Source organism: Cupressus sempervirens, chromosome 4 (genome assembly GCF_028749045.1).
Source record: "Cupressus sempervirens isolate cs-2001-9-10 chromosome 4, ASM2874904v1, whole genome shotgun sequence".
Lineage (NCBI taxonomy): Eukaryota > Viridiplantae > Streptophyta > Pinopsida > Cupressales > Cupressaceae > Cupressus > Cupressus sempervirens.
Genome location: NC_143121.1, coordinates 909,779,442 through 909,804,693, shown reverse-complemented (window position 1 = coordinate 909,804,693; position 25,252 = coordinate 909,779,442). Strand labels below are relative to the sequence as shown.

The following is a 25,252-nucleotide window of genomic DNA, read 5'->3' as shown; positions in this document are numbered from 1 at the left end:
TGTGATGGAGACTCAAGTTTGTTCAAGATCTCTACAATGTCACAAATGTCTTCTTCTGAAGCATGGAATTGAGGCTTAGTACTCCTCATTATCTCCTTTCAAATCCATCTAGGGATGCATCCTATTGATGACCTGGCTCTTGATGATGGAGTATGTTCTACAACTTCCATCCCTTTGTCACTCTTGCTAGGAGTGGTATCCTTTTTGGATGGCTCTTCTTCTTTAGCCTCAGTCTCAATAGACCCTATAGCTTGAACCTTAGTGTCTTGGGAAAGTGGTTGAGAATATTCTACCATTTGTCCTTCTGACACTTCACCGGTCGCTATTTTTTCCAGTCTCTCCTCTGATGATGACTCCTTATGAACTTGTTCTTCCTCTATACTCTGAGGTGGAGTCACTAAGTTCTATTCTACCGTTGTATCTCATGGTGGAGATGGAGGAGTAAGGTCAAGACCCTATGTATCTAGCAGCATCTACATCCAATCTTTCTATTGAGGTTCACCTATAGGGGTGTCCTTGATCTTATCCCCTATCAAATCTATACCTAAGGGCATGCAATCAAAATCAAACATCAAGAAAACATCATCACTCTCTTCACTCTATTCATCTAGCCACTATTGTACTTCATCTTCTAAAGAAGAGAGCTCTAAAGGTTGTGCTTGAGTGGATGGCGGGGTGCCCATGGCACTCTTTCTCCTTTGCAACTCTATGGCTCTAGCTAGCCGAGTTATTCCCTATAGGGGCACTTATTCCTTCTCTTCCTCCTCTAATTCTATTATTTCTTCTTCTTCATCTCCCTCTAGAATATTTTTAGGAATAGATGGATTAGGCACTAATCTTCTACTAATCCTTTGCCTTTTCTTCATCTAAATTTTAATTTTTCTTCTATTTCTTGGAGGTAGAAGAGGTTGGCTCATCTTGCACAAGAGGAATGGAGACTTGTGGAATCTCTCCCTCTTCTAGTTGGCTAGACACAACAAGAGGCAACTATGGTTCATTCTAGAATTGGGTAGCTCCAATATCTTGAGACCTTTGTGGAATCTATTCTTACTGTTGGGGAGACACTTGTTCTATCTAAATATTTCTTTTATTCTTTCCCTTCCTTTTTGGAGGATGATAATGTCCAACTGGGCGATCAAGATGGTACACTATTTTTGGCCTAATAGAAGACTGAGCTGCGAAGGTAGGAATTGTTACTTTCCTTTCTCTACCTCTTTCTAAGAGACCATGTGCATGGAAGATCACTGTCTCAGGAATTGGATCAAGTGGAAAATGTTTCTTGATCCAATCCTTTGTCATTCTAATGACATGCCTTGCTCGATGACTAATATCATCAGCCTCCTCACTGTCAACTTCAGCATTCATAATGGGCCTTTCACTAATTTTGTTAGTGATGAACAGGGGGTCTAGTAACTCCTCAGAATCTTGTTGCCTTATCTCATCAGGGATGTTCAATTGGAGAGCCTTTTCTGCTAGATACAAAGTCATCTTATAGTAGTCCTTAATGTGGACATTGTAGTCATTTGTGGCATTCATCCAGTGATCTTCAATAGCATCCTCATGATGGAAGTCTCTTCCTCCTAGACTCTTCACTTTCCCAACATTGTCAAAATATGGCCAGGGAGAGTTGTATTCTTCAAGAGGATAGTTCTCCCACTCCCACTTGAAGGATGGAATGTCTTGTTTCTTCTTCACCTGATATGGTCCAATGACCAATGGGCATGCCCAAAAAGGTGTTTGTTGTCTCTTTATCTTCTCATGGGCTTACTCAATTTGCCAAGATATCTCCAACAGTACCAGTTTGTCACTTGGGTATCTTGGGAGCTTCTTAGGATTGATAGAGGCACCAGCTACCCATAGATATGTAAACATCTTGAACTAGATGAAGTAGGCTCTAAGAGTTGTAACTTGTGCTTTAGCTTCATTAGATAACCTCTTCCCATAGTCTCCCTCAATGAATCAAATGATCACAAAAATGAATGCATCATTCACAATTTTGTATTCCTTACTCTGCGCTAAGAGTTTCTTCTTCACTAACTAAGGGTAGACTATGTATGGCCATGTACTCGGATCCTGCATACTATCTTTCTTGTACAAATTAGGATAGTTTGTTGTCCTTGCTACAAGTAGGTACACCATGTAAGAAGTCATGTAAAACTTCTTCTTATCCCTCACTGTCCTCAGTTTCTCACACAAGTTTTCACTCAGTGTGGTGGCCCAATCCAATGGTATCTTTTCCTGTCTGATGGTCTCAATAAAGTTGACCATGAAGGTGTTGAGGTGGCCCAATGTGAGTAATCCCATGACTCTACTTAGGAGAATGATAGAGTACCTGATATCCTCCTTCATGTATCCTCGGGTCATATCCACTTTGCCTGTTATCTTTCCCCGAGGAGACTTCTCAATGAGGTAAGAAGATTGTATGATGTCTATGGCCTCTTAATAATGTTCCCTGTACCATCTCTCGGCTACTTCATAGGAAAGTCTAATGAATCAATATGATTTTGGGAGATGGAAGACCCTCTCAATATTTTCAAGTCATAGGTCCAACACAACCTCTCCGATTAAACTCTTAACTATTCTTTCATTGGGAACAAAATGCTGTGATAGGGCCATGATTAACTTAGCTGACTATACTAACATAGGATGTGAAGCTGCATTCACCAATTTGGCACAGATCAATGCAAATACCAAGGTTGACCTCTCTGTTGGTTTGTTGCAAATTCCCAAAAATTCTCCTAGATCTGTGTGTTCAAGGTCAATATCTCTGATTTCTATGTAGTGGTCATGAAATCTAGATTTAGAGGGTACACCTTGCAACTTGAACATGATAGGTTTGGTTGCTACTCCAGATGTGGATGCCATTTGATTACTTGCACATTGCAAGAAAAAAATGTTATTAGTCAAAAGATAACATAAAAGCTATGAATAAACATGAGCAAAAAAATGTCCCATTTGGGCATTTTATTTATTTTTTACTTTTTTCATTTTATCTCATTTTAATTTTTTTTTAAAAAAATCTTTTTAAAAATGTATTATTATTATTATTTTTAAATATTATATATATATATATATTTTAAAATCATTTTTTATATGTTTTTAGAAATTTAAACAAAATAAAATATAAAAAAATTTATATGGGGTTTTTGGGAGGTGTGCGCACTAGGTTTTTAAGGGGCGTGGCTAAGAAAGCGGCCCGTGGGAGCAAAGCACTACCGCGGGCACAAAGCACCGCCACATGTTGGCATAAGAGCATGGGCACACAAAAGCACTACCAAAAATATTATGAGCATGGGCATGGAAAAGTGCTGCCTCGCATGTTATGAGCGTAGGCACAGATATAAAAAATGCAATTGTGAATTTTATGAGTGCGGGTGCGCAAAAGTGCTGCTGTACATGTTATGAGCATAGGCACACATATAAAAAACACCACTATAAATGTTATGAGCATGGGAGCACATGTGTTTGAGAGTGCGGGTTATGAGAAATGCCACCGCAAATGTTATGAGTGCAGGCACGCAAAAGCACTGCTGCACATGTGTTTGAGAGTGTGGGTAATGAGAAATGTCACTGCATGGGTTTACCTCATGTGGGAGCAAGAGTGCCAAACTTGATGCCCAAAAAACAAATGAATTATGAAGTGTTGGGTGGGGGGGGTTTATAACCCTGTGTTGGGTTGGGTGCGTGGTGTGCACTCCTCCCATGTGTGCGCATGATGCATTGTTCAATTATTTATTTTTTATTATTTTTTGTGTTTTTCAATTTTTGACAACTCCAACACTTTTAACTCTAACAATTTGCTCCCAACTCTCAAACTGAGTCTGGGAGTCAAAAAAGGTAGGGGGTCCCCATTCCTAGTGAGGAATGGGGTGAGTGTTGTGGACACCACAAAAATATCCTTGTGATATTGAAAAATATTATTCAATCAGGAAGGATCAAGTATGAACTAGAGTAGAGATCTGTAATCAGTAATTTAGTTGCATCACAATCAGGTCATTTCATTGTTACTCTCTAGCCATTGTAGCAATGATCTAATATCTCTTAATAGAGATGGTTTAACATCCATCTGTAAATCCTCTAACAAGGTGAAAATTCCATTGAATTGTTTCAAGACCTTTTGTAAGGCCACTCCTAATAGGGTGATTAAATCCTTTAATAGGGTCACACCTAATAGTGTTTTTCGTAACCTTTAACAAGGTTGGCTCCTAACAAGGCTTACTTCAGAAGAGTGAAAAATAGTAACTAGTTACATTGGTGGTTTTTTCCAAATTGGGTTTCCACATTAAATCTTGGTGTCCCATGTGTTCATGTTATTTCTCTCATGATTGCAAAATAAATACTCATAACATCTTAAGATTCACTAAAGTAATTCATAACTCCACACTTACCAAGTTACAATAATTTTCTGTGTGTTTACTGAGCATCAGTAGTAACCAATTTGAAATTTATAGTTGACATCTAAGGGATCTGGATTTATTTTAGTGGTAACTAATTCACCCCCCCCTCTCAATTACTCCTCTTATATTTCCAACAATTGGTATTAGAGCTTTTGGTGCTTGCAAAGAAGGTTTCAAGGACCTAAGCTAAAGATCAGGATGTCTTACAAGAGAGAGATTCCAAAGCTAAATAAAGATAACTTTGAACCATGTCAAGGACTTATGAGGCTTCATCTAGCTACCATCAGTAATTCAAGATGCAAATATCTTGATGAAGATTATAAAAATCCCATTGGAACATTATTAGTTGATGATATTGCTGAGAAGAAGAACCACAACATCATGATGATTGACATTACATCTACTCTCAGTTATGCTAAATTTGATGAGGTCAATGAATGTAAAACTACTTTTGATATGTGGAACAAAATAAAAGAAATATATGGAGGAGGTAAAAATATAAGAAGAGCCAAAGCAAAAAGCCTTAGAGGACAATTTGATCAAATGAGAATGAGAGAAGATGAAAATGTTGCAAAATATGTGGAAAGAATCAAGGCCAGTGTTAGTGTAATTAGAGCATCTAGAGGAGAAACCAAAGAAGAAATTATTGTAAGTAAAGTAATTAGAACTTTGATTCCTATCTATGCAATTAGAGTATCTACTATTCAAGAAAAGAGATAGTTAAGTTTGGATGCCCTAGTAGGAATATTAACAACTTTTGAACTAGATAACTTTGACAACTATGTTCTTGCTTCGAAGAATATTGAATCTGCATTTGAAGCTAAGCTCTCACTCAAAGAAATAGGCAAGAAAATAAAAGATAATCAATCAAAAAGTGAGGAAGAAACTAAAGAAATTTCAGACAATGAACTTGAAATTTTTGAAACTTTACTTGTAAAGAAATATTTCAGGAACAAAGGAAAGTACAAAGGTAAAATCCCTCTAATATGTTTTTCTTGTGAATAAATTGGTTATATTGCTACTAGGTGCCCAAACAAAGAAGGCAAGGAAGAGAAGAAAATGCAGAAGTACAAAGGCAAGAAGGAATTCAAAAGTCACAAATCCTACAAAGATAAAGGTAAGAAAACTTGTTTTATGCCTAAAGATTTTAATAATAGTGGAGACAAAATGGTGTATATTGCTGTAAAAGATGAATTTGACGATGAAAAAGATAAGATGACACTTGTCTCTCATGTTAGCAAGAATGACACATGGATCACAGATAGTGGATGTTCTCACCATATGACTGGAGATAAAACTAAGTTTGAACATTTTGAACACTATGATGGAGGTAGTGTAAGGTTTGGAAACAAAGAACCTTGTTGCATAAAAGGGAAACGTAGAATCTTATTAACCAATTAACTTGTATGTGATAATGCCTATTTGGTTTAAGGACTAAAACATAATTTTCTAAGTGTGGCATAGCTGAACAACATTAGATTCAAGGTAGAATTCATGAAGGACAAGGCAAGTCTACTGGATAACCAAGGAAATCTGATTGGATTAGGTAGGCAAACAAAAGGTAACCTAGTCTATCTTGATATTGGTGATTGTTCATGTTTCATTGCTTAAGTAGAAGAAATTTGGTTATGGCATAGAAGGCTATGTCATGTAAACTTTTATAATATGGTCAAGATTAAAAAACTTAGAAGAGTAAGAGGTCTTCCTAATTTGAAGAAACTTGATGTTGGATTATGCAAGAATTGCCAAATTGGTAAAATGGGAAAGAGTAGTTTTCAAAGAAAAAACTATCAATCAAAAGATGTTTTGAAAATTGTGCATATTAATTTGTGTGGACCCACTGGAATAGAAACTTATTGTTGAGAAAAGTTTTTCATTCCTTTTGTTGATGACTATTCTAGAATGATGATTGTTATGTATTTAAGAAAAAAATTGAAAGCTTTTAAGAAATTCAAATGGTATCTTGCTAGAGTAGAAAAGGAAACTAGAAAAAGATTAAAATGCTTAAGATTAGATAGAGCTGGTGAATTCATCTCAAATGAATTCAACAATTTCTGCATTGAAAGAGGAATCAAAATACAAGTATCAGCCCTTGGTACTCTTGAGTAGAATGGAATAGCTAAAAAAAGAAATAGATCCATCATGGATTGTGAAAGGACACTAATGATTGAGAAGAATGTTGCTATCAAATACTAGAAGGAAGCTATTAGCACTGTAGTTCATACCTTGAATAGAGTTTATTTAAAAAATGACTCAAACAAAACTCCCTATGAGCTATGGTATGGCTACAAACCCAATGTAAGTTACTTAAAAATATTTGGTAGCAAATGTTATATCTTGAAAGAATATAGAAATTTTCTTTTTGATGTAAAAGGTGATGAAGGTATATTTCTAGGATTTTGCTGCAGAAGTAAAGTATACAAATGTCTAAATTTATCCACTCACAAAATCATAGAAAGTGCACATGTGAGAATTGATGAGTTTTCAGAAAAGACTAAAGAAGAAAGCAAAAAGGAACTAGAAGATTATAGAAGATTTGTCTACTATGAACCTGATACATTTCTAAACACATTTGACAAAAAGGAGACTTCATCTCCCAAGTTGACCAAATCTCCATCAGCTACCGAGTTGTAAGAAGTTCAAACCAAGTTACAAGGACCTGAGTCACACTCAAAGGCTACCAAGTTAATGAATACTGAGTCTGAAGAGATAGAAGGACCTAAGCTAGAAGTTGAAATTAAAAATGAAGATAGTGTAGTTCATTCAAAAGCCAAAGAACCTATATTTGCTAAATATGTTAGAAGGCATCATGCACTTGATCAGATCATTGGAGATAAATCTAAAGGAACAATAACAAGAAGAAAACTAAAAGGTACATGTTTACTTGCTAAATTTGAACCTAGAAGTGTTAAAGATATATTGGAAAATGAAAGTTGGATTGAGGCTATGAATGAAGAAATAGAATAGATAGAAAAGAATAAAACTTGGACTCTTGTACCTAGGCTCAAAGATAAAAATATAATTGGTACAAAATGGGTATTCAAAAATAAGCTAAATGAAGATGGAAAAGTATCAAAAAACAAAACAAGGTTGGTATGTAAAGGTTATCCTTAAGAAGAACGTATTAGGAAGTTTAGAAGGTGTTAGGACTTTATTTGCTTATGCAACTCACAAAGGATTCAAAGTATATTAGATGGATGTTAAATTTGCATTCTTAAATGGAATTCTTGATTAGGAAGTCTACATTGAACAACCAAAAGGTTTTGTTGATCCAGACAAAAAGGACATGGTCTGCAAATTACACAAAGCCCTATATGGTCTAAAACAAGCTCCTAAAGCTTGGTATGAAAGACTACATAACTACTTGATACATATTGGTTTTTAAAGAACAAATGATAATAACAACCTATACATCAAGGAAGGACCACACAAGAAGATTGTGTTGGCAGAAATATTTGTGAATGATACTCTATTGACAGGAAATGATGATTTATGCAAAGCATTTTTAGAACAAATGAATAAGGAATTTGAGATGTCCATGTTTGGAGAAATAAAATTCTTTGTTGAATTGAAGATACAATAGAATAGAAATGGTATCTATATCACTCAATCTAAGTACATCAAAGAGATACTCAAAAAATTTGAAATGGATGATTCAAAACCAATTGGAACCCCCATGTGTACTAGACTCAAGCATACTAAAGATGATGACCCCAAAGAAGTAGATCATGTTGGATACAATTGTTTAATTTGTCTTTGATGTTACACAAATGTCATATCAGTTATCAGACAGAGTCTACCAAGCTCAGTTGGTCAGCAAGGCAAAAGACAGAGTCTACCAAGCTCAGAAGGTTAGCAAAGAAGATTTATAGTGTCTACCGAGCATTCTCAGGCTTTACCTTGTGCAGACAGTTGTTACCGAGCTTTCAAGGTTAGCAAAGGAAATTTAGTTGTTACTGAGCTCACTTGGTCATCAAAGGAAAATAATGCAGGAAACAATTCTTACCAAGCTATCATGGACAGTGAAGGAAATTTAGTTCTTACCAAGTTAACTCGGTAGCCAAAGGATTTTATAGATTTTGCAATGTTAACTAAGTTAAGATGGTTAACTCAGAAAATTGTCTTACCGAGCAAGGTCGACCAATGTTGGATTTTATTGTTTTATGAAATAAAGTTTATTTGTTTAATGTAATATTTGTAGCTGACTGATGTACGATTTATTGGTAAATGTAAAGTGTGAATGAGCTGACTTGATAATCTAAATGGTATATATAAGAGGTCAATTTGTGAATTCTAAGTGGTGGATTTGATGTGATATGAATGTGAAGAAGGACTGATTACTGTGAAAGTGAATTTTGAAGAATGATTAGAGATCACTGAGGAGCAGCAAAGCTATATGTTTTGAGGAGGATCTAATGGTGTAGAATAGAGATCTATAATTAGCAAATTTAGTTGCATCTTATTCAAGTCAATTCATTATTACTTTCTAACCACTGTAGCAGTGATTTAAAATCTCTTAACAGAGTTGGTTTAATAGCCATTTTGTAAATCCTCTAATAAGGTGATAATTCAGTTGAATTGTTCTAAAGACCTCTAGCAAGGCCACTCCTAAAAGGGTGATTAAATCCTCTAACAGGGTCACACCTAATAGTGTGTATTGTAACCTTTAATAGGGTTGGCTCCTAATAGGGCTCACTTCAGAAGAGTGAAAATTGGTAGCTAGTTACTTGGTGGTTTTTCCCATATTAGGTTTCCACATTAAATTTGGTGTCTCTTGTGCTCATGTTATTTACTTTAGCATGCATGCTAATAATTATGAATGCTAAAGATTAGTAACAAGTTAATCTACCAAGTTACAACATTTTTGTGATGTGTTTACCAAGTGACAATAGTAACTAGTTATTTAAGACATTTAAGGGATCTAGATTTGTTTTTGTGGTAATTGATTCAGCCTCCCTCCTTGCTCTCAGTTACTTCATTCATATTCCAACAATTGGTATCAGAGCTTTTGGTGCTTGTAGGAAAAGATTTCAAGGATCTAAGCTAAAGATCAGGATGTATTACAAAAGAGAAATTCCAAGACTTAATAGGGACAACTTCTCAGCATGGTAGTAATTGATGAGACTTCATCTGGCTTCTATTGGTGATTTAGGACTGAAGTACCTTGATAAAAAATATGCAGAATCTGCTGGTACATTATCTATCAATGATATTGCTGAAAAGAAGACTCACAATAACATGATGATAGATATTGCATTTGCTCTAAGTTATGAAGAATTTGATGACATAAAGGATTGAAAAACTACTTTTGAAATGTGGAACAAACTAAAAGAGGTCTCTGGATGTGATGATAATGTAAGAAGAGCCAAGGTAGAAAACTTGAGAGGAAAATTTGATTAGATGAGGATGAAAACATAACAAAATATGTTGAAAGAGTTAAAGCAAGCATTAGTGCAATCAAAGCATCTAGAGGAGATATCAAGGAAGAGACAATTATAAGTAAAGTTCTTAGAACTCTACTTCTTGTTTATGCAATTAGAGTCTTTTCAATTCAAGAAAGAAGATGTGAAGCAAATTATAAGATAAATCTAGGGGCCACAGTTGGAAGATTGATTGCATTCGAGCTAGACAACTATAATAATTATGTTCTAGCTACCAAGAATATTGAATCAGCATTTGAAGCCAAGTTTTCACTCAAGGAGAAATGCAAGAAGATAAAGGATCCTCAACCAAATAGTGATGAAGAATCAGAATAGATTTTAGACACTGATCTTGAGGTAGTTGAAGCTTTGCTAGCAAGGAAATATTCAAGAGGCAAAGGGAAATACAAAGGTAAGGTTCCTCTAATCTATTTTTCTTAAGAAGAAATTGGACATATTGCTGCTAGGTGCCCAAATAAGTAGAACAAGGATGAGAAGAAAGGTCACAAATGCAATAGCAAGAAAGACTTCAAATCATTCAAGGATAAAGTTAAGAAAACATGTTTTATGGTTAAAGATTCTAATGATTCTGATGATGAAGAAGAAGATGAAATTGTTTACATTGCTGTAAAAGATGAGTTTGATAATGATGAAGAAATGGCACTCATTTCTCATGTGAGAAAAAATGATACATGGATTATAGATAGCGGTTGTTCTCATCACATGATTGGTGATAAAACTAAGTTTCAGCATTTTGAAGACTATGATGGTGGTAGTGTAAGATTTGGTAATAATGAACCTTGTTGTATAAAAGGAAAAGAAAGAATCTCACTGACCAAATAACTTGTATGTGATAATGCATATTGGGTAGAAGGACTGACTCACAATTTTTTGAGTGTGGCACAACTACTCAATAATGGATTCAAAGTAGAATTCATGCACGGAAAAGAAAAATTGTTGGATGGAAAAGGTAAGCTAATTAGATTAGGCACTCAAACAAAAGGTAACTTATTTTATCTTGAACTTAGTGAATGTTCATGTTTTATTGCTCAAGTTGAAGAAAGTTGGTTATGACATAGGAGGTTATGTCATGTGAACTTTGATAACTTGGTAAAAATAAGAAAATTCAAGAAAGTAAGAGGCATTCCTAACATAAAGAAACCTGAGGTTGGTTTATGCAAGAATTGTCAAATTGGTAAGATGGGAAAGACCAGCTTTAAAAGTAAGAACTATCAATCTAAAGAAATTTTAGAAATTTTAGAAATTGTGCATACTGATTTGTGTGGACCTATTGGCATTGAAAGTTATACTAGTGAAAATTCCTTCATTCTTTTTGTTGATGATTACTCAAGAATGATGATTGTCATGTACCTAAAAGAGAAATCAAAAGCATTTGAAAAGTTCAAATGGTATTTGGCTAGAGTAGAAAAAAAAAATAGATAAAAGATTGAAATGCTTAAGGTTAGACAGAGGAGGTGAATTCATTTAACATGAGTTCAATAACTTTTGCATTAAAATGGGAATCAAAAGACAGGTTTCAACACCTAGAACTCCTGAACAAAATAGAATTGCTGAAAGAAGGAACATATCTATCATGGATTGTGCAAGAACCTTAATGATTGAAAAGAGCATTGCTATCAAATACTGGAAGGAAGCTATCAACACTATAGTTCATACCTTGAACTGAGTATAGCTGAAAAATGACTCATTCAAAACCCCCTATGAGTTATGGTATGGCTACAAACCTAATGTAAGTTACCTAAAGGTATTTGGAAGCAAATGTTACATTTTGAAAGAATCTGAAAAAGGTAAATTTGATGTAAAGGGTGATGAAGGAATATTTTTGGGATATTCTTGCAAAAGTAAAGCATATAGATGTTTGAATTTGTCTACTCACAAAGTCATAGAAAGTGCACATGTAAAAGTTGATGAGTTTGCAAAAAGAACTGAAGAAGAAAGAAAAAGGGAACCTAAAGACTACAGGAGATTTGTTTTCATTGAACTTGATACAGTGCTAGGCACATCTGTAAATCAAAAATCTTCTACTTTAGAATATTCTGTAATCGAGTTGTAGGAAGTTCAAACTGAGCTAATGCCTACCAAGTTGCAAGGACCTGAGTTGCAAATAGAAGTTACCGAATCAATAGATACTGTGCCTGAGCAACCAGAACTAGAACCAGAACTTGAAGCACAGAAGGATAAAAATACAAGTCATTCAAAAGGCAAGGAGCCTGTGCTAGCCAAGTATGTTAGGAAGCATCATGCACTAGATCAGATCATTGGAGATAAATATGAAGGAACACAAGAAGTAATTTGAAAGGCACTTGTTTACTTGCTGATTTTGAACCTAGAAATGTCAAAGATGCATTAGAAAATGTAAGTTGGACTGAAGCTATGAATGAAGAGATAGAATAGATAGAGAAAAAAAAAAATGGGCTCTTATACCTAGGCCTAAAGACAAAAATGTGATTGGAACTAAGTGGGTATTTAGAAACAAGTTAAATGAAGATGGTAAGGTGTCAAGAAACAAAGCTAGACTGGTATGCAAAGGATACTCTCAAGAAGAAGGTGTAGAATATGGAGAGACTTTTGCTCCTGTTGCAAGATTGGAAGGTGTCAGAACCTTGCTTGCATATGTTGCATACAAAGGATTCAAAGTTTATCAGATGGATGTGTTGGCGCTCAAAATTGTAGCTCAAGTTTTGAGCATTGTTAAGAAAATTGATCCCTATAAATGCTTTTAGATGCCTATATATCGACTGTACTTTTGAGCCCCATGAGGTGTTTAATGTTTCTAACACCCTCCATTTAGCCTGTCTACTTGTTCCACAGTGATAAATTTTTGTTTTGAGCCATTTCGTAAAGTCCTATTTTGAGCAAATGTCAATTCTGCATTTTCACTTGTGTCAAATAGTGACAAGAGGCTATGTTTGTGATTGAATATCTCACACCAAAATTGTTTCACGACTTTCTACCTTGGGAGTGCCTAATGTCCATACTCGAGAACCTAGGTTTCAGATTTTGAGTGATTTCGAGTTCGTTTGACTAGGTTTTGAACCCCTCAAAGTTGGTCAGTTACTATTTTGCACATTTGTGTAATTGTGCAAAATTATGGGAAGCCCTTTTTCACGAGTTATAACTTTTGACCAATTGACCAAAATGTTGAAATTCCTTTTGCGTTGCATTGTAGATATCAAGGAATTATTATGTTTCAAGTTTCAACTTATGACGAATCCATTTGATCAGTTCTCAAACGTGATTCCAAACACAATTTCTATCTTTTTACTGATGTCAACATTTTCAGATTGATTGGAACCCCTGTTCGTGATGTTATATCTTGAAATATGTTATTACCTAGATTGAATGGATTGTACCATTGTGTTATCCACTAAAAATGCTCCAAGTCTACCAGTTTGCATGTCTTGACGAATCCATTTGCACACTTTTCTAGGTCAATTCCCTTTGCAAAAAATCACTTTCTTGTCATTTTTTCCAATCAGCAAATCCAAGTAGCTCACTTTGATCGCTCGCCATTTGCATCTTGTTATTCATCATGAACCCTAATAGTATATTTATACTCTCCTCATGATAGAGAACCAACGCCCTAGTTTTCATCTTCCCACATGTTAGTTTGCCCAATTTTCAAGGCCAAATCCAAATGCAATTTAGTGTTATCTGAAGTGTTTGCTTGCAGGTAGTTCTGAGAGGTCAACTTTGATAGTGAATATTTTTTGACCCCAAATTTTTCACAAGACAAGATTTGACGAGATGCAAGGGTGCGGAACAAAGAATCAGTGTGCCAATTTTCAGAGCCTGATTAGGTGTTTTGGTCAGTTTTTAAGGCAAGTCAACAGACCTCCTGGCACAAATTTGACAGCTGGTAGAAAGTGATAAATTGAGCTTTTATGGATAATTCAGTAATTGAATTTGATTTTGATCAATATCAAATGATGAATGGGTTAGTTTCAAAGATTAGGTGTTTGAAAATGAAATTTTTTTTAGTCGGACCCACTTTGGGGTTTGACTGATTGCATCAAGCTAATAGATCATTGAATGATTCAATAAATGTTACAGTTTTCAATTATCACTTTTATACATTAAGGTATATCATGTCAAAAGTGAAAGGACGAAGAGGAATGTGGATACACTTCAAAAATGCTATTGGATCCCAATTGGATGGTCAAGACTATTAGAACTCATTCAGATGGTTCAAGTTGATGCAAAGTGGATTTCTCAACCACCAGAATATAGTGATGAAGATATTGCTATTCGAGGGCTTGATCAAAGAGAATTTGGTCAACAATGGCATAATCTCTCTATAGAATGGACAAAGAACTTGAATTTTATTAATAGAAGCTCATGCAGGCACATTAAGAGCAATTTGAAAGAATGCCCATGCAATGCAAAGAGAGGAAGCCAAACTTAAATGGGAGGTGGCTAGTTAAGAGAAGGGCACGCCCAATATAAAAGAGGGTAGTTGGCATGTATAATGAAGCACTCAAATTGAAAAGAAATGTGAAACATTAAAAGGAAAACAGAGAAACTCCAAATTCTTGGTCAAAGGGAGCTCATGCAAGGAATAGTGAAGCTTTTCTACACATGCACATATGAAGGGAACCTCACATACACAATAGGTAGAAGCTCCATACAATAAAAAAGCATCCTACGAAATCAACAAGGGAGGTATCTTCAGCAACTTACACTGAACAAAGAGATGAAGCCATGACCAGTTGAGGCAGAGAACTCATGCATGAAAGGAACAAAGATTTACACATAGCCCCAAGGAACATCACTCATAGAGATATACTATACAGCGAAACATGGGACCTTTCTATGCATAACAAATATGGTATGTGAAATGAAAGTCGTCAAACAATATTAATCCCACATCGAATGATAGGGCCTGTACAATTGCATGAAGTTCTTTAGCAAAATGGAGGAAGGCCCACATTACAAACAAGTTCATGCCATTGAAAAGGAGCCATGGCATAAAAACCCTGCACAAGGAAGAACAAAGCCATGTAAGAAGTCGCCAACAACAATACCATGTGCAACAAAAAAGGAGCAGTATTAGAGAAAACAAAACCAGTTTAAAAGATGCACATAGTGTTCTCATGAAGCAGGCACCTGCATGAAGGAGGAGTTCCAATCCATAGCTAGCAAATAAAAAAATCCATAGGCATGTTTTAGAATACACCCACTAAAAGTTGGAAGACAATGTCTTATTAAGTTAAGGAAGCCATGCCAGTAGAATCCACAGATACAGTTGCAAGTAGACTATGCCCTTTTAAAAGGAGAACACACATTATGGGAGCTCAGAACCACATGCAATGTGGAATGAACATGAATAGCAAAGATCACACCTGCAGTGTGAAAGGGGAAAACCATAAGTTTTAAAAAAAATGCAGGATGAAGCTCGCATGAAAACTAAAGGAAAGACACCGGAGCCATGGAGGAGTTAAAAATTTTAATCCCACATTGGGGATATGATGGGATTTTTAATCTTTAAATACAACTTATCACACTAAGCCTAGTGTCTTGAGAACAGTGGCTTTTGGAAGCTGTGTGACATGAGGTAGGGCCCGTGGTCGGTTAGTTGGAAGATCACTAGAGTAAATTTTACACAAAGTTGCTAATGTAATGATGTGGCACTGATGCATAGGATTGTGCCACATGGTGCATCTTGTGGTCGATGTATTCCCTCATAAATAAGTTGCTTGGGGATAAGGAATGCGAGAATGCCCCCAGGTGCCACATGGCAGTGGGCTTGGGGCACATTCTAAGGTGGAGATCCAGTCGGGGCCAAGGGTGACATGGTGACCTATCAGTAGGTGATAGAGAAGGTGGGAAGCCAGTGGTAGCGTGTCACATGGCACAAGCAAAATAAATTAGCAGGGGCCCAAGATGGAGCCATAAGATCTTACCACGTGGCAAGATTCGATGGCTGGTGCTTGCCCACAATAGAAAGTTTCCCGGGAGTTAAAAAATATGGACAAGTAGGTGAGTGCCACATGGTGATGAGGTGGTAGGTCAACCAATCAGAGACCGCCGCGTGGCACCTGGTCAGTTGACCTTGAAATGCATATAAAGGGAAAATAAAAATGTTTAAAATATCAAAATTTTATCATTTGTCCAAATATGTAAGATGCATGCCATTGAATTCGGAAAGTGGTTTTAAATATAAAGTCTAGACTTTAGGATTGAATTAAATTTTTGAATTTTTAATCTCTTAAAGTGACAGACCTGCCATTTCTACCAGAGGATTATTTTTCAAACTAGCTTTCAGGGGGTTTTCGAAAGACGAACATAGTAGTATTATATATCATCAAAATCATGAGAAAATGAACTTTTCGATTCTGATACTAAAGCATTTACATAACTACTTGAGTCATAAGCAACAACAAAACAACATACAGTCTTAAGGGACTACAACTATGACCTAAGCTTTTTGTTCAAAGATCATAAAACATTGAAAGTTCACTGAGACTGGAGACGAGAACCAAAATGAAACTAATGAAATTCTTTTTCTCTTTCTATTAATTTCCTTGAATTAATATAACCAAATGCATGAAATGAAAACATGAAAACACCTAATAGATCTGAACTATCTGTATATTCCTTCCTACTATATTCACATGAGAGAATTATGCTAAAAAATGAAGATGGAATCATAGATCTGGATCCAACAAAGTGGTCTCACAGAAGTACTAAAGATTTCCAACCAACAATGGTCTCATAGTGAAAAATTAGAACCCTTACAATGGATTAGAGAAAGAAAGATATAGACAAGAAAGAATTCTTGGATCTATTCTAAAGATGACATGTGTCCACTTGGAATTCCATCCCTAGCAGTTGCAAAACCTCTTTCATCTCTCTACCCATTTGATCTAATTTTGTTTTCATCATTACTTGTAACTGATTTGCAAAAATATTTAATGAAATGATGAAAACTCTTCATGCATCCAAAATATCTGATAACCTTCTATGGAGGAATTGAGGTTCAACTGATTTGAATGCGACCAAACTTGACCCCAATTGCCTTTTCCTTGTCTTTTATGCATATTCAAGTCATTACTTTGCTAGAAATCACAACTGAACTCTGATACTTGAATTCGGTTGCAAGATAGGAACCTGAGACAAATCCTCCTATAGCTTGAACCAGTGGCATTCTGTGCAACCAATGGATTAGGCACTGGTTAGCTACAGGATCATTAAAGTCTTACTACTGCATCTCTGAGGGTTTGTTGAAATCAACATTATTAATCAAATATTCTTTCCCTTTCATGTTGAAGGACCTAAATTTAATGCCCTCACTCAGCTTTTGACATTCATAAATCTATATTTAGCTACTGTAGGTCTATGCTATTTCATAAGTCTTTAGGAGAAATAAGGGTAAAATCTGCTTAATAGATTTAGGGATATGTTTTTGCATTGGTACGGTATCAATTGAATTTGAGGTCCACTCGCCTAGGTTTAGTAGAGCCTAAGGTAGAAGAAGGGTTATGCCTTATAGTTGGTCTAGTGTCTGAAATGATATGTTGAGAATGGGAGTTAGCTGCCCCTAGATATGTCATATTCTCATGGGGATAATTGAAAACCTAGTAACGTTTTCAAAAACTAACAAAATGGTGACTCTGTTGGGGAAATAAGATGGCAATACATCTTGTTAAAAGGACAAGAATCTCTGGTGTTAATTCAATATTTCAATCCTATTTTCAGTATGGTTTTTCCCATTTGAGTCACCAAAAAAATGGTGACTCTGTTGGGGACTGTATTGAATCAGATTTAAGACAAACCTTGAGAATTTGAAAAGAAGAGATTCAATACAGCAGGAGAAGTGCATTAAAAAATTTCAACAGTAAGTTCTCTGATGTTCTTTCCAATTTTATTAATCCAAATCATGCACCCTAGTGAAGTTTTATTCATTTGCAATAGCAACTTTGAGATTGAATGCAGATTGTGTTGTTCTTAAGTTTCATTTTCAATCAGTTCAGCCAGATCTTGTTTTCAAAGTGTTGTTGTAATTTAAAAGTTAGAATTGTTTAAAAATGGTTTATCTCTTTCAAGGTGTTTAAAGTTTTGCAAAGTTCTACAAAATGAAATTTCAATTTAGATCTGTCATGTATGATTTATGTTTGAAATCTTTCTCACAATTGTGAGTGGTGACTCTCTAAAGAATCTTTGTACCAGTGTAGACCGGTTACATAAAATTTCTTTCAAGAGTTTTCAATTGAATCAGACAGATTTGAAAGTTGTGTCAAATTTTAAATAGAAAAGGAGAGTATATGAATTTCTGACCAATAAGTTTCAGAGTGTTGTTGATTTGCTGTCATAAGAATTTTTAATGTTAAATGTGAATCACTGTTGTGATTTTATTTTTCTCCTCAAGGAGATGGTGACTCTACAAAGGATTTGATCAGTGGTGTGAGGAATTGAGATCAACACTAGGCCAATCAGCAGATCAGTGGTTTCATGCAGCAACACTTGAGGTATTTCATTTTCATGATGTTTTTCTTGTCATGAAAGAAAGTAAGTTTTACATATGTGTTCTCCATCAAGTGAAGTTTCAACACTAAGAAGAGGAGAATAGTTTTAAGGTTTTATACACTTCATTAGACCAAGTTTTAGTCAGTTGTATTTAAGTTTTTGAAGTGTGCTTGAAGTTGAGATTGGTACAAGGGTATAGATCTGCTGCAAGTTGTGAATCTAAGTATTAATGGTGGATGAGTTTTGAACCTTTAAAAAAAATATCAAGTTTTATTTCACCTAATATGCTGCTGGTTAGTGAAGTTTCTAGATCCATTTCTACCAAGTAGTATATACCATTAAGTTTCAATGGTATTCATGGTTTTTCGAATGTCATTACTAATGACATCCAAAATAAATTGTAATCAGAAAATTCAGTTGCATCTTATTTAGGTCAATTCATTGTTACTTTCTAACCATTGTAGTAGTGATTTCAAATCTCTTAACAGAGATGGTTTAACAGCCATTTTGTAAATTCTCTAACAAGGTGACAGTTTAGTTGAATTGTTCTAAAGACCTCTAGTAAGGACACTCCTAACAGGGTGATTAAATTCTTTAATAGGGTCACACCTAATAGTGTGTATTGTAACCTATAACAGGGTTGGCTCCTAACAGGGCTCACTTCAAAAGAGTGAAAATTGGTAGCTAGTTACTTGGTGGTTTTTACCATATTGGGTTTCCACGTTAAATCTGGCATCTCTTGTGCTCATATTATTTACTTTTGCATGCATGCTAATAATTATGAATACTAAAGATTAGTAACAAGTTAATCTACCGAGTGACATCAGTAACTTGTGGTAACTGATTCACCCCCCCACTCCCCCCCCCCTCTTAGTTACCTCATTCATATTCCAATAGATTAAATCTTATATAGATCAATGATTGGGAAACTATAGTATGTGGTACATACAAGGCCTGATATTGCCTTAGCAGTTGGGATAGTGGTAAGATTTTCAGCTAAACTTAGAGAAAACCACATGATGACAATAAAAAGAATCCTAAGATATCTAAAAGGTACTGAAGACTATGGCTTATTGTACAAATTTGGAGGCAACCTTGACCTAAAAGTATTTATTGATGCTACTTGGGTAGGACATCTTGATGATAGAAAAAGCACTAGTGGTGGAGCATTCTTTCTTGGTAAAAGGCTAGTATCTTGGACAAGAAAGAAGCAAAATTGTACATCTCAATCTACATCAAAAGTAGAATATGTTGTAGTAACAGTGAATAGCTCTAACATTTTTGGTTCAAACAGTTGTTGGATAGAATGAAGGTCTAAATAAAAGAGCCAATAGTGATGTATTGTGATAACACTAGTGCAATCAACATATCTAAGAATCCAGTGATGTATTCCAAAATAAAGCACATTGCTATCAAATATCACTTTGTAAGAGAATTAGTATAGGACAAAGAAATCAGATTGGAATATGTGCATACAAAATAACAAATTGTAGATATATTCACAAAGCCATTACCTAAAGATGCATTTTTAATCTAAGAGGTAAGCTAGGGGTCATTCCCCTATCTGAAGCTCACTAATTAAAGTTTAGTGGCACATCAACATAAACCAAGTTGAAAATCAATCAGTTGATGCAGAATTGACAAGGGCATATTGCAGATGAATCTGTACTCAAGGTATATTGATACCAATCAAAATTGTCTTTGGCATATGTTATCAAAGAGGGAGAATTCTACTATCATATCTTTCTAAAATTTTGTAGAAGGAGAAGTTTAAGAAGCTCATTCACAAAGGGAGATACTTTTTGACAGAGGGAGTCTTGTTCTCAAAATTTCTTTGTGCTATGAGATGTTGTGTTGCCATCAATGCCAAAGATGGATATGTTTGGATACAATTGATTAATTATGTGTTGTCCTTGATGTTACACAAATTTCATATCAATTGATAGTCAGTGCATGCTGAGCTTACTTGGTTTGTAAAGACAATTTTCATAGTATACTAAGCATTCCTAAGTTTATTCTATGTAGAAGGTAGCTTCTATGAGCTCATGGGTGTTGAAGGAAGTTAAGCAGAAAAGAGTGTTAATTGAGCTCACTCAATTAATGAAGGGAAATTTGAACAAAGTCAATATTAACTAAGTTCACTCAGTTATCCAAAGGAATTTTGCAAGTTCATAGTGTTAACCAAGCTTCTACTTGTTAACACAAGAAATATCTTTAGAATTAATTTTTATCGAGCTGGGTTAGCTATCAAAGTTTTTCTTGTTTTGGCATACAAAGCTTAATTATTTTACCTATTGATTCTAGCCAACTGAGGTGATGAATATTAGATATTTTGATTTGTATTTGAGCTGACTTGAAAATCTGAAACATATAAGTAGAAGGCCAAGTTGTGATTTCAAGTTTGTGATGTGTGCAAGTTGAATCAGTTGAGAGAGATAAGAAGAGGAAGCAAACTTGAAGGATAAAGAGATATCCTTGTGGTACAAAAAAACTATTATTCGATCACGAAGGATCAAGTATGAACCAAAATAGAGATTTGTAGTCAACAATTTAGTTACATCACAATCAGGTCATTTCATTGTTACTCTCTAACCATTGTAGTAGTGATCTAAAATCTCTTAATAGAGTTGGTTTGATATCCATTTGCAAATCATCTAACAAGGTGGAAATTCCATTGAATTGTTACAAGACCTTTTGCAAGACCACTCCTAACAAGGTGATTAAATCCTTTAATAGTGTCACACCTAATAATTTATTTTGTAACCTTTAATAGGGTTGGCTCTTAATAGGGCTCACTTTAGAAGAGTGAAAAAAAGTAACTAGTTACATTGGTGGTTTTTCTCAAATTGAGTTTCCATGTTAAATCTTGGTGTCTCATGTGTTCATGTTATTTCTCCCATGCTTGCAAAATAATTATTGATAACATCTTAAGATTCACTAAAGTAATTCACAATCTGCACTTACTGAGTTACAACAATTTTCTATGTGTTTATTGAGTATCAATAGTAACTAGTTTGAATTTTATAGTTGACATCTATTGGATCTAGATTTATTTTAGTGGTAACTAATTCACACCCCGCCAACCCCCCCCCCCCCCCCCCCCCCCAAAGTTACTCCTCTTATATTTCCAACACCATTTTCTTTTCAAGTGCCTCCAGGTGGTCATTGCATGCAATTATTATTGAAGTTCATCTGGTAAAGAACATTTCAGGTAGATTTAAACCTGATACCAAGAAACAAAGACCAAGGAAAAGCCTAAGAATGAGCTAAATCCTATATTCAACAAGGCTAAATCCCAGTTCTAGGCCAAGCATTAATAGATTCAACATGACTCACTTCACTTTAGGATTTGCTAAGCCAAGGTGGGCAAACCTAAGGGGTTATCTCTTCTTTAACTTGATTTTTTTCTGTGCAAGATTGTCCCTTATAGTAGAATAGGTCAGTATTCTTCTGTAATTTGCTGACAAACTCCCAACTACAATAGCTAATTACAACTTAAAGAAAGCACAACAAACAAGCCATGACTGACATTTCTATCTCTTTAATACATGAAAATAAGGTGATTTGTTGTTGTGATTGTTATATAAAGGTGAACCAACCATGTACTCTTGAACTTTAGAATGGACCAGTGTCTTATCCAATGGGATATAGAGTCAAAGATTAGCAATTTGGACCTTTTTAATCAACTTGTGATTGAAAGTGTCAACATTAAACTTTTAGTTTCATTATGATTCTCATCCATTCCATAAACCTTAAGCCTTATCAATTATGGAAAGCAACATCCCTAATTCTTGAATTAGCAGCAATCAATAAAAGACATACAACCTTTTGGATTGAATTAAACTGAAGAGAAACTTTTTTATTTAGTCCCAAAGCTACAAATATATGGAAAATAGACAAAACTACAAAGATAATGATTGTTAAGGATAAGATCCTTCAATTTAAACCTTAATACTACCGATAGAACTCATTGTATGAAACAGAGATAAAACCATTGGTCCCCAATATTCCTTCATATATTCAAGTATGTATACATGTAAACTCATTCGGATCATTCCAGAACAAAAAGTGGATGGACTGAAAAATAATACATGACACATATATAAAAATTCTAAAGACAACCGACCTCTCCTTCTCATCTTGTGAATCCATATAAAGGATTGCAACAAGCTATACATGAGAGGAGGACACATGTTAAAAATTTAATAGATACAACCAACTTTTGGAAGATGCACACAATAAATACATAGAAAATTCTTCAAAAAATATCAAACAAAAAGATAAGTAGTTGAGGAAGTAGAAAAACATTAATGTTATGTCTTTGATCTTTCTTCTCTTTGTACTTCATCTGCCTCGTATGCAAAATTATTTAGCTACTTCTTGACGGCAGAGCTTTTATTTCATCCATTGCTTCCCAAACATAAATTTCTCTTTTAGTGGGCTAGTTAGTATTTTTCACCTCCTATAGATCTTGAGTAGCCTTGGTCCACTTGGCATCCATAATTGCCTTGGATTCAATAATAAATTTATTTAAATTTGTTTCTACTCTAAAAAGAGAATCAACCAGAGCGTGGAAAGGGGAATAAGAGGTATCTTCAAAACCTGCCACTGTAGTCTTCTGGGCCAAAATGTCATCAAAAGAGGTTGACCAATCTTGCAAGTCCCTTACAACATTGGTAGCATTAAGTATTGAAGGTATACAAGGTTCTACTTCATCAGATAAAACTTTTAATTTACCTCATATAATTTGTAATTTACTAGTAAAGAAGCCACTTAATTCTTTTACCATTTCTAGGCTTTCTTTTATAGTGAAAATTTTATCTGGAAAATTAGGCTTTTTAGCCATTAACACAATTAATCTATCCAAAAATTGAATGTAGGGCCCCCATAGGTCAAAAGTTGGTGTTAACTATGAGAGTGCTTCATTGCAAAACTACTTAACACTTTGTAAAGCAACAAATGAATTATGAGTCTGTTGTGATATGTTCTTCAAAAAATCAATTCTATGGATAATCATGTTTCTAAGGATTTCCATCCTTACATCTCCTCTTTACTAGACTAATTGAGTATCAATGCTCATTCTTCTTGGCTATGAGGATTCATCCTCCTCTATATCTTCAGTTTGAATCAAAGCCTCAGTAGTATCCTTGACTAACATTGAAGTTCCTTGTCCTTCTTCTCCCTGAGTTGGAGCCATTCTCTACTTTGCTTGTGCTAATTGCTCTTTGAGGGATGCAATCTCATCCTCTAATCCTTGAATTTTAGCCTCAAGATCAGCAATCTTCTCCTTATATATATGGCTGCTCCTAAGCTCATTTTCATAGAGCTTCCTGACATCAATATAATTATGTATGGATTGGGCTAGTCTTGTCTCCATTTCCTCTACCTTGGCTTCATTCATGAATGAAAAATGTTTTAATTCCTTGGAGATCTCTATGCTAGAGGTGCCTTGTAGTGTCCATACAATCATGTTTCCCTACTCTATATTCTGCACATCCATCAATTTAGGTTTGTTAGAAGCAGGGGCTATGCTCCAAACTACTAAGGACTTAGTATCAATATTGAAACTAGTCCCTCTCTTTAATCCCTCAACACCAATTGCCTCATAGGAGATGGCATTCTCTTTTCTTCTAATTTGATCAAGCATAAAAGCTTGCTCCAAGTCCCAACTAGGCACCAACAACATACCACTTCTTTGGACAAGATCTCTGGCCTCCTCTAAAGTCATTACTTCACTTTTAGGGTCATAGGCTTGCAACTTCTCAATCAACTCCATCCTCTATTCATCTGATTCATTAGGTTTCATCTTAAGGACAAGCTCACTCTATTCAATTTTATATAAAAAAAAATTTAAATTCATTAGACTTGATGAATTCATCATCCTCCAAGAATTGCTGAACTCAGATGATCCTATCATCCAATCTTACTATGGCCAACTCTAAATCTATCAAAGTACTCTTTGCTGCATTAGCCCTAGCATGTAAATAACTTTGCCTCATGTTAGCAAAATACTAACTATTTCCTGGTAAAATTTGCAAGGTCCTTTTTCTGACCTGTGGAGGAATCTGAACAATTTTTTGCCTCTTATTGCCTTTGGCCATTCAGGATGCCTGGGGTGCATCTTCCTCTTCCACCTCAAGGGTTACATCAGGTTCATGGCTATCTGGGCATACTCTTTCCTCATCCCCCATTAGACCCTCTGGCATCTTAGCCATTATTTCAGCATGGTCCATGACCATTTTTTTGATTCTCTATAGGTAAGGGATATCCATGTAGAAACCTAGGAACTGGGGATCAACTTTCTTTAATTTCCTCTCCACCCTCAAAACATCATCAAGCTTTGCAAGCTTATTAGCTATCTCTCCTTTTGCTACTATATTTGGGATAATGTCTTCATGGTGTAGCTCCTTAGGATTTGGCAATACATAATTTCTCATTTCCTTCAATGTTTCCCTCATCCAACCCTCAAATTCATACATCCTATAAGGGCCTATGCACAAATTATAGTGGTGTAGGGAAGAATGAATAGGGTCTAGGGCCTCCTTACCAATGGTAAAATCACCAATCTTAAAACATATACAAAAGAAAGTTCCCCTATGCACCTTAGGGCCCAAATACTCTCTATTCACCATTAACAATTGCAAATGAATTCAATTATTCCTAATCTAGGAGGAATGAACTTTGGTAGAATATGAGGTGGCTGGGGACAACCATAGGCTCTCATTAGAGAAAAAGTAGGAAAAAAGAAAATATCCCCCCAATTATGATCTAATCTCTTCCCCTCAGGCAATAAGTCTTGTCTCAAAAGACCTTTTAAAATTTCAGTGGCCCTAAAGTACCCTGGGTTTAACATTTTCATTATAAGAGCACTAAAATTATTGAAAAAGGAAACAACATCAGAAAAATGATAAGTGTTATCCCATACCCGTGTCCAAAGCTATATAGGTA

At 35.2% G+C, this 25,252-nt stretch overlaps 1 pseudogene; it reads right to left on the bottom strand.

Annotated features, from left to right (window-relative positions):
* The window catches only part of LOC149564348 (phosphatidylinositol 4-phosphate 5-kinase 2 pseudogene), a 48,304-nt pseudogene extending 23,761 nt beyond the window's left edge, over positions 1-24,543 (bottom strand).
* Positions 24,544-25,252: the final 709 nt, after the last annotated feature.